We start from the raw sequence: 13,473 nt of genomic DNA on the forward strand, positions 1-13,473 counted from the left end.
TTCCCCTTTTTTTTTTGTATTGCAGAAATAGTCTTCGACCAAAAGAGTAGAAATCAGCGTGGACCTTTACTGTACAGTGAGTAGCAGGGATGATGCCAAGACAAACAGCATATACAGCAAGGCCAGGGCACCTCAGGGAGCAATCCCTGTTTACTTAACCACCGCTGGGCACATTTACCACTCATCTGGCTTCTGTAACGATAAAAACGTCATCCTGCTTCGCTATTGCATCTTACTTAAAAAGCACATTCTTGAAGCATAAGTTCACACCTTTGTCGTCTGTCCCAAACATGAGTCAAATGTCCATATAAACAATGAAACAGGTTTTGCTTATTGTAATTACTCCTGCCATCCAAATGGACTTCCATCACCTGGATGGTGCACAAAATCCTCAGACACTTTTCGGCGCATCTGAAAGTTCAGTTAAGACTAATATGAGGCCTCAGCATACAAAAAGAAAGTAGTTATCATAGCACAGAATACAAACTTCTCTCTTCTTGTTACAATCCCTTCACTGTAGCTCAGAAGGAAAAACTGTCTGGGAAAACAGAAAGAGTGAATTCTGCACTTAACATACTTGGAATGTACCCGCTTGATTCTTGTAACTCGGGCTATCGGAGCCTCATATTATCTTCAGCAAAAGATTTGAATACACTACAGCACAAAGCTAGGTCCGCTGGAATCATTTGTAGGAGAAAATGTCTTTTGTCAGCCAGCATAAACAGGAGCAATGACTACAGTGAGCAAATCTAGTTTCATTGTTCAATGTGAGAATTGTTTTAAGACAGACTTGGAAAAAATGTAAACCTATCCTTCAAGGTTTGTGTGTCTAACTGCTTTAATATCAACTACAATAGTTATATATATATATAAGAATTAGTAATAATAGAAGGCGAATAGAGGCTAATAGAAATTTTTTTTTAAAAAAAAGCAAGAATCAGTCCAAATCCAGCAACTTTTTTGCAGTTTTTTGGAGGTTTTTTTCTACCTTTTTTAAAACACTTTTTCTGTAGACACACTTTACAGAAATTAAAATTTCCTGCTATCAAACTCCCCTACTACAAAAATGTTGCCTCACCTTAAGATATCACACAACACCAAATCTGCAATGTTCATTTCTTGTTCAGCAAAAAATTGTGTTGTTCTTTTCCCTTAACTGGATAAGTGGAGTGAGACAGCTGTCATCTGTCATTACTGCAAACTGGAGGAGAGATGTCAGGTATGCCAGTTACACAGAACTACTCAAAGATGTGGGGTAAAGTGAGTGATAGTTGAAAGTCACACTCTGTGACCTGAGAAAGCTCCTACTAAACATCAGCACATGACCTTGCTTGGGAGGCCTGAATTCTTTCAGCCTTAAGCTGATACTATTCCCAGCACCACCCCAGACAAAATGGAGCAAGTTCACACACAAGCTTGACACAAAAACACGCACGGCAACATGCTGCAAATTTTATGAGTTACTGGAAGTCTGCACACCTCACTAAATCACTGTTTCACGGGTCATTTAGTGTGAACTATCAGCATCCTTTTTGGTCCCGATATCAATAAGATGATTGGAACAGCATGAGTTTTAGTTATCTGAGTCAAAGGAGCCAGAGCTGAAAAGTGATCTCTAACTTTGCCAGCACATCAATATTTCCACATCACAGACTTTCATAAACAGAGTGAGGACAGGTTTACATACATTACAGTCCCAGCTCCGCTCTATATCATTCTTGCTATCATAACAAAAACTATTTGCTTAGCCAGTGCATCATAACCTGTTGCATTAATCCCATAGCAGGACGAAATGTTAAGTGCAAGCCCGAGCGCTGTCAGTGTGGACGTCTCTATCAGCGCTTATTTAATGGGTGCAGGGTGTTTTCGGCCGTAAATATCACAGAACTATGAGTCACTTTGTCAGAACTAATGAGGATTATTTACTCTCTATCTGCAGACCGAGCTAAACCTGTCACTTTCTACGATGCTTATTTATGATATGCGCTATCTCCCTTTAAGTTCCACTGGCTGGGCTTTCCACATTGTCGTACAGAGTGCTCCAAAAGGTTGTTAAAGGTTCAACGTGAGTGCACAAGTAGTATCTGTGGTTTTTGTCAGAGTGAAAAATTTACATGTTTAGGGGTTTTTTTACAGTGCACCAGAGGCATTTTATAGTTCAGAGAAATCTCAGGAATCATAACTGGCTCAGAAAGCTTAACTGTTTATCACCTTAATGTGCCTGTTTCTGGCCTCTTTCTCCTGTCAGGTGCCTGTATGGTCTATTTCAAGACATTCCTCTCGATGTCTGATGATGTCACCTCTCCACCACACAGACTATCTCTTCACCTTGAGGTTGCAAAATTGGGTTATCCCCATTAAAACATTTTATCTTGTCCTTTTCAATCCTCTCAGTGTCCTATATCGTGCATGCTGGCAGTGGGACCTCGTAGCTTGATGCCACTGCTGCACATAGACCCACAAAAATGTCCCTTTCCACTTGAGCTAACATTAATTTCAACCAAGATTGCTCTGTGTTTTTGATCTCTGTATATGTATTTTTTTATTGAATATACATTTCTACACATGCTACCTACCACCAGTGAGAGGAGCAATGCTTAGAATTACCTTTTTTTCCCCTTTAGATACCCATTAAAGTCTTTTCTACACATCCCTTCACCCTTTTGCTCTCTAACTCTGACACAGAGGTCACACTGAGGTAGAGATCGCTAGCAGACCACCAGGCATTGTGAAAGCCTTCCTCTTTATCCCCTGCGTATATCATATATGTCTCATGTCCTGAGGCTATCCTGACCCCAGGAGCACCAAACAGACTCAGCCAACAGCATGATTGGTTCTTCCTGAGACCGGACTTACCTAGCATTAAGCGCCGGAGTGCAGCTGTGCTAGCAGAAAGGCACTCGCTCCACTTGACGTCAGCTTTGTCACTCTGTCTCAAACCTGTTCGTTATGTTCAATAGAGACGGTTAAACTAGATGTTGACGGTGTGCAAAAATGTTGTTAACATTGGATGGACGTGTGCTCTAAAGTTTGATGACCAATCATAAAATGGTAGGTTTCTGTGTAAATCTCTGTCTGACCTTGTCCACCTCAAATCCGTTCCTTCTGAATAGACCTTATTATCACATTTTGCTGACACAACTTCAACATGCAAACACATAGCCAAATATTTATCCACGCACACACATACACACACATGCAGATCCACATTCAGGTGCAGATACACGCACCAATACACACCTAAAGGTACGCCTGTTATTCCTTGAGAGAAGATTTAGATCTTAGGGATCACATTTATTTGCTTAACTGGTTTGAGTGATCCTAAATAGATCTGAGATGACCAAACGAGACCAAACCAAACCATTTTATATCCAAAACCTCGTTGCTATTGTCTCTTTGCCCATTTATAGCTCGCACACTATTACACTAACACAAACTGTACACTTCTGTGTACTTTTTTAGGCGCATGTTCAAAAATCTCTTGATATGTCCTAGATGAAGCTCAGTAATCAGCCTTTTTTTTAAACTTATGAATGTTATCCCAGTCAGGCAGGAATTTATAAAAAAAAAAAAAGTGTTGTTTTTATCTTATGTATTCTATCAAACTAGAGTCCGTTTATGGAAACACAGAACAGATTCTGTGTCTCCTATCTGGTATGATAGAAGGGTTAAGAGAGGAAACTGAACTGAACTGAACTATGGGCAATAAAGAACAGATGGAGAAACAGTGAGTCTGTGGGCAGTTAAAGAGAGGAAGCAACTAGTTGGGTCAGGAGTGAAAACTGATGGGTCAGTGGAGTTGATGTCATCTTGAGAAGCCATCAAGAGGAGGGTGGAGCATTAACAACACCCTAGAAAACAACAGAGTGACTGCTTGAATGAGCACAGCAGTATTTTTTTTTTTTTTGACGTGCCCACTGACAACCACAAATAAGAAGAAGAGGAAGAAAGAAAGATTGAAGAAGTGAATTAAAACATGTTTCTCCAACGTTGCTGTTTGTGCAGAACAGGGCTTTCACCAGTTGTCTGACTCTGTTCTTTTCCGTCTTTCCATCTTTCAGGAAAAAGGTCCTGACACCAACCCACTCTGTATCTCCTGCATGGAAACTTTCCTCCCTTATAAAACACAAATAATAATTATGACATCATGTCAGACATGTCTTTTTCCCATATTTCTGTGTGTGTGTGTTTTTAACTCAAAAAGAGCAGAAGAGAGCACAAGAGGAAGGCAATGCACGTTTCACTACACATTTCTGTAAACGTAGCACCTGTGCATGAGTTTCACGGCAGCGGATTAATAGCAGATCGGCTGCCACCATGCACCTACAACCCTCCTCATTCCAGGACCCCCACCCTCCCTCCCATGATATGTGCCCACATGAGACTGCACCACAACTAGACTTGCATCCACTTGGTGTTTTTTATTTTTTTTTGCAAATGGGGGTGAGAGGCTGTTACCGTGTCAGTCGGCATGGCCCCTTATCGGACCATCACACTACCCTCAGATTCTCTTTCCAGATGGAGGTGAGATAGGGCTTCAGAGGCCCAGACTCCTGCAAACACTGAGAGCATGAAGGCCTCCCCTGATCTCCTACCTGATGGTGATGCTTTAATGTGGGCTCAGGTTTCACTCGTCTCCCCTGCCCCGGCTGGGCCTGCGCTGCTTTCAAGATGCAGGTCTCTCAGGCCTCGGTTCTGATGGACCGCCGCCGCTCCATATCGAGGTTAAGCCGCAGGTCAAGGTGCTGTTATGGGACACAAGCTCACCTGGGTTTCCGCGCTATTCGCACTATGAAAAACAGGTACTGCCGTGGGTTGTATACACAGACTTTGACACACATGCAGCGAGCCGACAGTAAAGCTCTCTATATTTATCTCAATAACATAAACACTGACACTTACACTGCTCAGAGTCAAAGAGAGGGAAAAAGGATGAACCTTAAGACAGAAAAAGCTTGAAGGACTAAGAGTGAGATTAGCTGGAAAGGAAATTCTGAGTGCAAAGAGAGACAGATCAAAAGGATGGGAGCTGAAAGACAGAATTCCATGCACTTTTTACTGTTGTTGCACAAACCTGTATTTTGGACCTGCATGAACATTATGTACTTTTATGAACATAGTTTCTTCTTTGCCTTGAGGCTTTTAAGTGATTAATGAATATTTCAACATGTCCCACCAATAACACTTTTTCTCCTCTGATGTTTTTTTGCCTTTGTATTGTGCAAATTCCAACATTCATGCTCACGTACTTGCTTTTCATGCAAGCGTACCGACATACTTGTGCGTGCGGAGGTGCTGCTCGTGCAAAAAATATGTCTAAACAGCCTCCACATTAGGAATAGGTACTGCAGATTCCACCCGTATCATTTGTACATTGGCACACCTTGGCTGGACTCGGGGAACTCACCACCACTCACACAGAGAGCCCTCCATCATTCCTCACCGGATTAGAGACAAAAAAAAAAGAGAAAGACAGGGAGAGGGAGAACGTTGGAGAGAGCGGGATTGCTCTTTTACTTTCTGTAGCTGGCAGAGGTTTTACTATAATTTGGCTGAAATAATAGAAGTTTTAAAATTGCTACTAGTGTCTCCTTCTTTTTTTTTCTCCCCCCCTCTCCGTGTCTGTTCATTTCAAACCAGATGTCAATTTGAGGAGGCGCAAGGAGTCGATGCACGCCAATGAAGCAGTGTTTGAACAAGGGGAAAGCTCCGAAACAGCATATGTGAAGCATACACAGTGTCTGACTCACTTACAGATGCATGCTGCCTCTCCATGGGAGTTTAATGAGTTTGATACATGAGATATATTTTTTTCAACAACAGTCAACTCCACCTAGTGGTGTTTGCACTGAACAGATTTCTGGCTGCAGTGAGGAATGGACTGTTATGAAGGAAACAGTACACCAGCAATTGTTTATCTGCACTGAGACACTTTACCCTGAGTTTGCTCGGGAAGGGAGGATCCACACTAAGGTTTTGGATATGACTCCCACAAAAACTACAAACTGCGCAGACGATGTTGCTTCTAAGATCTGGCTCGGTGCCTTTTTGACGCAGACTTTCTGTTGCTAGAGAGCAGTCGTAGACTGTGTTAGTAGGTCTTCTCAGCACCCCTTGGCCTGGCATCTGTGAGGCTTGCTCACACTTGCTTTCACCTAGCATGTGTTTGCTCAGATGAAGGAAATTATGTAATTAGCCGGTGAGGGATTGTTTTCTTTCACTCTTTACCCCTCTCTCTCTCCCGCTCTCTTGCCTTTACCTCTCTGTCTTTCTTTCCCTCCCTCTTCTTTTTTTTGGTTGTACTTATTCTGTCTTCTCTTAGTCCTATGACAGCAGGAGATGGTTCCAATTTAAGCCGAGCCACACCCAAGCTCACCTCCTTCATTAATTGCCAGAAACCATCAGGAAGAAAATGAACGCTTGTCATACAGATCCATCTTAGCTGTTGAAGAGCTGCTTTGTTAAATATCAAAGGTGGGAGGCGGGGTGACGTGTATTAGAGAGTGGACGCTTTGGTTGTGTGATGGGAATGGGGGGGGGGGTTGTGTCGAGCTGAGTTAGCTTGGGTTGTGTGCTGGGAGATGGGTTCAGGGGTACACACAGGCAGATTTGGGGGGTGGGGGGGAGGAGGAAAACCTGGCATTTTGCTCTCTAATTCCAGCCGGCCTGGAGGCCTGGAGCGCTAAGAAGGGCCTCACTGTTGCTCTCTGGATCAGCCAGGTATTGCTTACATAAAAAGCAAGTGAAAACAGCTGTAGGGATAATTAGCTTGATTCTCCATTACATGCCATGAGGGCCAATAACTAAAAAATGGAGTTTTGTTTGGGTTAGAGCTGCAGTCCCAACCAGGAGGAAGTTGTAAAAGTCAGGCAGAGAAAAGAAAGAAAGAGGGTGGAGTGGTGGTGGGGGGGAGAAGGAGAATTTGAGGGAAGAAGGAGTGAGCTCTTGAAGCAATTGTTGCAGAGGAGATATTCGCTCTTGTCCTGGGACAGCTTGATATAGACCATATTTCTTAAGGGTTTCAAAAAGCTATGTTTTCATAATGATGGAATGGGCATGTGCACGCAGCCCTGGATTCTTTTTTTTTTTTTCTCCTCTTTTGGTTCGCTGGATTGTGCGACTTAAGATCAATGATTTGGAACATGACCAGTTTTTTACGTTGGCTGTATTGTTTTGCCTTAATCGCTTCCTTGCAATTGTGCAACGGAGAGACTGCACGAGGATTTTTTTTTAATACCGTCATTGAGCATGTTGAGTCACCGTGATTTAAAGGCTTTCCATTCAACAAATCAAACACAAGATTAAAGCAGCGACTTGTGTGCAGTCGTATTCACTTGCAAGGCGTTTTGGAGAAACTGCTTCTCTTTTGACCTTCTTTTCTGAGGTTAAATAGACCATCCTCTCTGAAACTTGATATGGTTTGTGGTCGTATACTAGGTCTGCATTCATAAAATATCTCAGTAAAACAAAACATGGATAAAAATTGAGGCGGAAAGTTGTCACTCTTCACCTGTAGTTCAACCCCAGTATCTGCCTCTTCATACCTCCAAATGACTTATTTTACATCTCTGCTCTTGTTAGAGTGAGTTACGGAGTGGGGGCTGAATCTTTGTACTGGTAATTGAATTTGGTGTGTTTCTCTTTTTTCTGCTGGAGTGAAAGAACCCCAACCACAGGCTAATTCCAACTGAAAGAGCAGCACTCTAACATTGGTGGTCCCCAAACTCTTCAAAGATCAATTGAACAGGCAGTTTATATGAGTAGCACTTAAAGACAAGAAGGGTTTTGGCCACTCGCATCCAAACTTTCAGATTTGACATCCAATCCACGGGACAGACCAGAAGATTCTGTGAGAAACCAAACAAAATAGGCACCTTATTATACTTCCTATCCACTCACCTGGGCTTTGGCGAGGGATGTTGTGTTCAGTATACATGGGCCAAACACTGGTCACCAAATGAAGCCTTAATTAAAACAGGGGCTGCAGAGGGCATTTGCAAATGTTGATATTTTTTTCTTCAGGCACAGGCTCAACTGTTATTAATATGAGAAAGTGTTAACTGCGTCTGATCCCATCATCAAGCACGCTGAGAGTGGAGGAGTAGGGAGGAGGATGAGGGTTACATGGGGAGTAGAAGATAGGAATGGTTGATTGGAGTTAGAGGCAGAAAGGGAAACAATATTTTGCCATTTAAAAGCATGCAGGAAAACCACGTTTGCAGTTAGGATTTTCTTTCCCTCTCAGTAAACTCACTTCATGTGAAGTGGCTCAATGTGATAATGGAAGGGATCCATCTGATCTATTGGAGTGTGTGTCAAGTGTTAGCATTTTAGTTTTATCAGTAGCTGTTCTGTGAAGATCCAGGTCAGGGTGTGGATGTTACAGTGCTATTTATCACATTCCCACACTCGGATCCAGTCAGAGTGTTGCTCATCACACTTCCTCCTCCGTGCATGTGTGTTCCCCGTTTTGTGGCAGATGTCCTCTTTGGTGCATTGCTGCCAAAAGAAATTATCTGCAGGTTCCTTATCTGAAATATCATTCAAACACTGGCAAACGTCCACTGGAACTAATCATGTAATGGAATTGTCTGGACACAGACAGACAGAACAGCTGGTTTGATTTCAGTTGTTTGAAATAATACAGCGAAATTGAATATTTTCTTTGTGTAGGTTTTTCTTTTTTGCTGCCTTTAGCATCCGATGGTGCAGAAAATTGCGGACATTGACCTTTGGGCTGTAAAAGCTTCAAGCACCCTGTCAGACCCATCTGAGCTCATCCAGTCTGTGCTTCTGTTTTTTCCTGGCTAATGAAATATGCATTGCTTTGTCACATGTTTTGAAAGCAGGCATCGCCATGACCACAAATGCAGCAGGAACATAAAATTTATCAGATTGTAACACTCCAACACAACATGCTGACATAAAATAATCAGCGGTCGATAAGCGTACGCACATTCACGACCACATAGACGCACATTTCCTCATTACCGACACACTTCCTCATTACCAACCTGAACACAGACGTCACATGTGAGTTTGGGTAATGAATGTGTCTGTTGTGTGGAGGTAGTGAGGTGCTGACAGAGAAGAAAGAGGAGCACTCTTCAAACACATCCACAGGCAGGTCGTGCTCTCCATTATGGTCTGCCGGGGGCCATATTTGTTGATTCTTGGGCCCCCAAATCATTAATTTAAGTGCAGTCACCAGCGGAGAAACCCGAGAATGGCGTCCAACGCACATACACAAATTCACACACACACAAAGCGTGTACATGTGGGTCACACTTAAATGCGATGCATGTACACAGACATACATGCTCTGTGTTGCATAACAAATGATGGCACTTTAATTACTATGCCTGTTTATTTACTTCTGGATGTAATTGATGGTCCTTCTTTCCCCAATCACAGTGGGGCAGGAAGAGTGTGAACTGCACTGCAAATCTGAACACATTCCTTACAATTTCACATTCCTCTTTTATTTATACACAACACACTCTAACTTAAGATGCCACAATTAAATACCAGTCATTCCCTTGCACTCAAGAGTTTTTGGGTCTTTCCACAAGTAGAATCTCAACATGTTCCTCAACTTGTGCATATCTGTGGTGCCCAACATACAAAGTTTGTCTTAAAGTTCTTCCACCATGCCCTCTCCGAGTGACTGATGATAACGTCTTCGGTGATTGGTAGTTATTTTGGGGCCTGTTTGCTCAGCCAATGAGGCGCCCCCAGCGAACTAGACATACATCATTGTTTCACAGCCCTCAGGAAAGAAGTGAGTTGTTGCTGACTGCTGAGAAGCCTGAATAACAGACACATTCCAATACTTTTTTTTCCCCCGTTTTATTAATGAGCACTTGATGTTTGGGCTGCTGCCAGCTGCATTTAGAGAATTCTTAAGGAGCTCTGGAGACTCGCCAGACAGTTTCAGGAAGAAAATGATCAAGCTAACGCAAAGGAAAAACAAAATGTCTACACAGGACCTGAGTGTCTAAGTTATATTTGTCCAAATACTTAGTAATGTTATTCTATGATGCAGCATTTTTTTGGGGGAGGACCAAGGAAATGAAAAACAACATCTTTAGCTTGATGACGCACCTTCATACTCCTGTGTGGTGTGTAGATTTTAGCATTTGGTTTTTAATCTTTGTGATTGACTGTCTCTTTTTCTCAATGCTTTTTTTTCCCCACAGCTGCTTGTGGAACCAGATGCCATGAGGTTGAACAGCTTCAACTACAAGAATAGAGATTCAGCGGCCCATATGTACCCACAATCATGACCACCAAGCAGATATACAGAAACGTTCCAGTACCCATCATTTCAACGTACTGAGGTCAGCGATCAGATGGTCAGAAACTCTCCATCTTACCAGTGAATGTCAGCATCACTGACAAATACAGTGACCCACTGAGGACCTGGGCCCACTGTGGGAGAGTGTCCCACAGGACGTCGACCGTTAGCATACAGTTTAAGGTACTGTCCACTGCCTTCATTTCCCTAACTGTTGAATACACCGGAAACTGGATTTATTTTACAGTACCATGGTGCTACAGAGTCCTGGCTTCACATCAACCAACAGCCACTACACTACAATCAGCTACAAGCGTGGCGAAGCTGAGCCAGTGGAACTAGCTGTAAACCCATGCCAAGCCTAGACTGGTTTATGATGGCATGAATGTGCTTACTTCTGCAGCTAAATATCAGACTTTTGTAAATACGACAACATGGACCTCAAAATCCGCAATCCACAGAAACCTTTTCAATGTACCGTGCCAAAGGAGACTACCGAAATGGGACAGCAAATGAATCATTCCCGATCTTAGACTCCCCAGTAAACCGCCCCTAGTTACACATTTGTCTATCTCCCATTTCCTGCAGAGAGATCAGCTCGAAAAAAGAAAAAAAAAAAGAAAAAAGGCAAAGTTGAGCTTGAGGATGCCTCACGTACAGATTAAGGATCAGCTTCTACCGTCTCAAAAAATCAGGACCTTAATTAAGAGGGAAGGAAGCACAGCTGACCTCAAATGAGCCAGCTTACTGTCTGTTTATACATTTCTCCTCGTGTGCTTTTAGCCTGCCGTGGGTTTGTTTAATGAACCAATATCATGTTCTGTTTGATTTTCTACAGCTGAAACAATTTGAGTGCCACTCTTTTTTTTTTTTGAAATTATAACAGCTGTGTGACTTACTATGCCGATGAGTGATGTGTTATTTCGTTGTCTATTTATTGATCTGATTGATCTGAGTGGCTAATCTGACTATAATGAAGTGACTTGCATTTTAAAGCACTGTGTCGTTACTTTTTTTTTTTCACTGTACTGGAGGGTTGACCTTAGGTGACGGTTATGCACAGTATTGTTGTGATTTAACTCAACAGTATAACAGTGTTTCCATCTGGCCGTTACCTAATATGTACAGTTTTTTTGTACAATATGCGTGTGCGTGTGTGTGTGTGTGTGTGTGTGGTTTTGTGCTGCTCTGTTGGTTGTGATGACTGTGAAAGTTTGAGGGTAACAGTATTCACCCTTGACTTGTTCCACGGTGTTTTGCAGTGGTCAGCTTGTTTCTGTTGTTTGAATAAAAGTTGTTTTCACAAGAACCGCAACATGTGCTTTATCAGAGCAACGCCAACACCGACATCGGCGGTGTTATTGGTAAATGTGAGCGCGAGAACGAGTATTTTCACAAGATTAAAGTTTCACCGCCGCTAATGGCAACTACAACAATAGACTCTTGCACTGCCCAAGAAAGAATTCTTCCCCCAGTTTTCATGGTCTACCAATTCTCTCTCTCTCTCTCTCTCTCTCTCTCTCATAAACTCAGCCAGATGTTGCCCAGTTTTCTTTCCTAGGGGAACGTGGGGTGGGGTGGGGGGTGATGGAGGAGAGAGGGAAGTAGCGAGGCATGGTGGTGGTGCTGGTGCTGGTGGGGGTCAGAAATGTGGCTGAGCATGTTTTAAGTGTTCTTTGACACAGTCACAGCCTCTTCAGCATCCACCATGGGTAACATTAGCTGGGAACAGAACTCCTCGTGTTTTTTTGCAGGCGCTTCGCACTAAATTCCGCCACAGGTATTCGCACACACACGAGGAGCTTCAGTCTTATGCACCACAAAAAGCTGACACCTTTTTCTGGCTTCACTACAGCAAAAAACAATTTCTCCTCACCATTGGACACATGGAGGTTTTCTGTTTTTGTTTTATTCTGCATTGTGATAGAAATGATACAATTTTAAAATCCAGCTTTGGAAAAAGCAAAATCCAGCTCACACCTGGAACTTGTCAGAGTGCTGATAAAAGTCAGAAAGTGGTGCATGCCGGAAGCCAAATGAACCATTCTGGGTCACAAGTAACAATCCTGTAAGGGCTGATTAAGACAACAAGATCAGCATTAACATCTCCTCACCTGAAGCAAGTCTTCATTATGGTGTGCAACCACATAATCAGGTGGCCTCCAATTCATTTCATATTCTTTTATTTTATTATCTAGATGAAATGCCTTTCGGTGTCTCTAAACTGGGAAAGCTACTGTGACACTACTTTGACACACAAGATAAAAATATCGAGCTGTAAAGCCGACAGATTCCTGCAGCATGTATTTTTTTCGAGATAATGCGCCATAAAATAATAATTACCGTAATGACCGTAATGCTTCGCAAGCCTCCAGGTGATGAGAGCAGCCTGTATAAGCACCACGATATGGACCTGCTTGTCTCGATTCTTCTGAGTGGTAACTCGATCTGCTGCCCGTGAAAATTTTTTTTTAAAACTCTGCTCTGGTATGGATAGGGTAATAGCCTCGGGTGCTTTATAAGTTTATTTTGGGTAATAGAGACGCTTGTTTTGTTACAGCCTGTTCCGCCCTTCTCTCTCTTTCTCTCTCTCTCTCTCTGTCTTTCTTTCTTCACAATTTTACCTACGTTGAAATTCCTCGCTTGTTGAAAGTTTGTGACTGGAAGAAGAAGAAGAAGAAAAAAATGCAGGGATTTGAGGGGGGAAGCGCATGCGCAATGTGGGGGTTCTTTTTTTTTGCTCCGCGCATCCATGCTGCAGTGTGGTAGACTGAGAGAGGAGGCGACTGGAGCAGGTGAGAGAGAGAGAGAGAGAGAGAGAGAGGAGGAAAGAAAAAAAGAGAGAGGGAGGGAGACTTTTTCTGCACTTCGACGCAGGCAGACGCACACATACGGTGTGGGAGGACGACGTACTCGGAGCCTCAGCAAAGCCGCTGTTGTTCACACGCTGCGCTCTTTTCCTCCCCCCTGCCCTGGCACCCTGCGCGCTCGCCAAGCCGCACTGTTTGGAGATAGTCCGCTCGGAAAGTTTTTTTTTTTTTTTTTTCTTTTTGGAGGGGAGCGTACTGCTGTCTGGAGCCGATTACGTTTTCTATTTATTTTTTTATTTTTTGCGAGGCGGATGACTCTGATTTGCGTGTGTGAATAACTCGAGCTGAGGAATTGTCACAGTCCAG

At 42.9% G+C, this 13,473-nt stretch overlaps 1 protein-coding gene across 1 annotated transcript in view; it reads left to right on the top strand.

The window, feature by feature from the left end:
* The window catches only part of LOC103367233 (ERC protein 2-like), a 154,149-nt gene extending 143,304 nt beyond the window's left edge, over positions 1-10,845 (top strand). Inside the window, exon 18 of the mRNA XM_008295204.1 lies at positions 10,200-10,845. The gene's annotated coding sequence lies outside the window, so the exon portion shown is untranslated. The remainder of the gene's footprint in view (positions 1-10,199) is intronic.
* The last annotated feature ends 2,628 nt before the right edge of the window (positions 10,846-13,473 follow it).

The sequence above is a fragment of the Stegastes partitus genome, unplaced genomic scaffold (assembly GCF_000690725.1).
Source record: "Stegastes partitus isolate 25-593 unplaced genomic scaffold, Stegastes_partitus-1.0.2 Scaffold1030, whole genome shotgun sequence".
NCBI classification, from domain to species: domain Eukaryota; kingdom Metazoa; phylum Chordata; class Actinopteri; family Pomacentridae; genus Stegastes; species Stegastes partitus.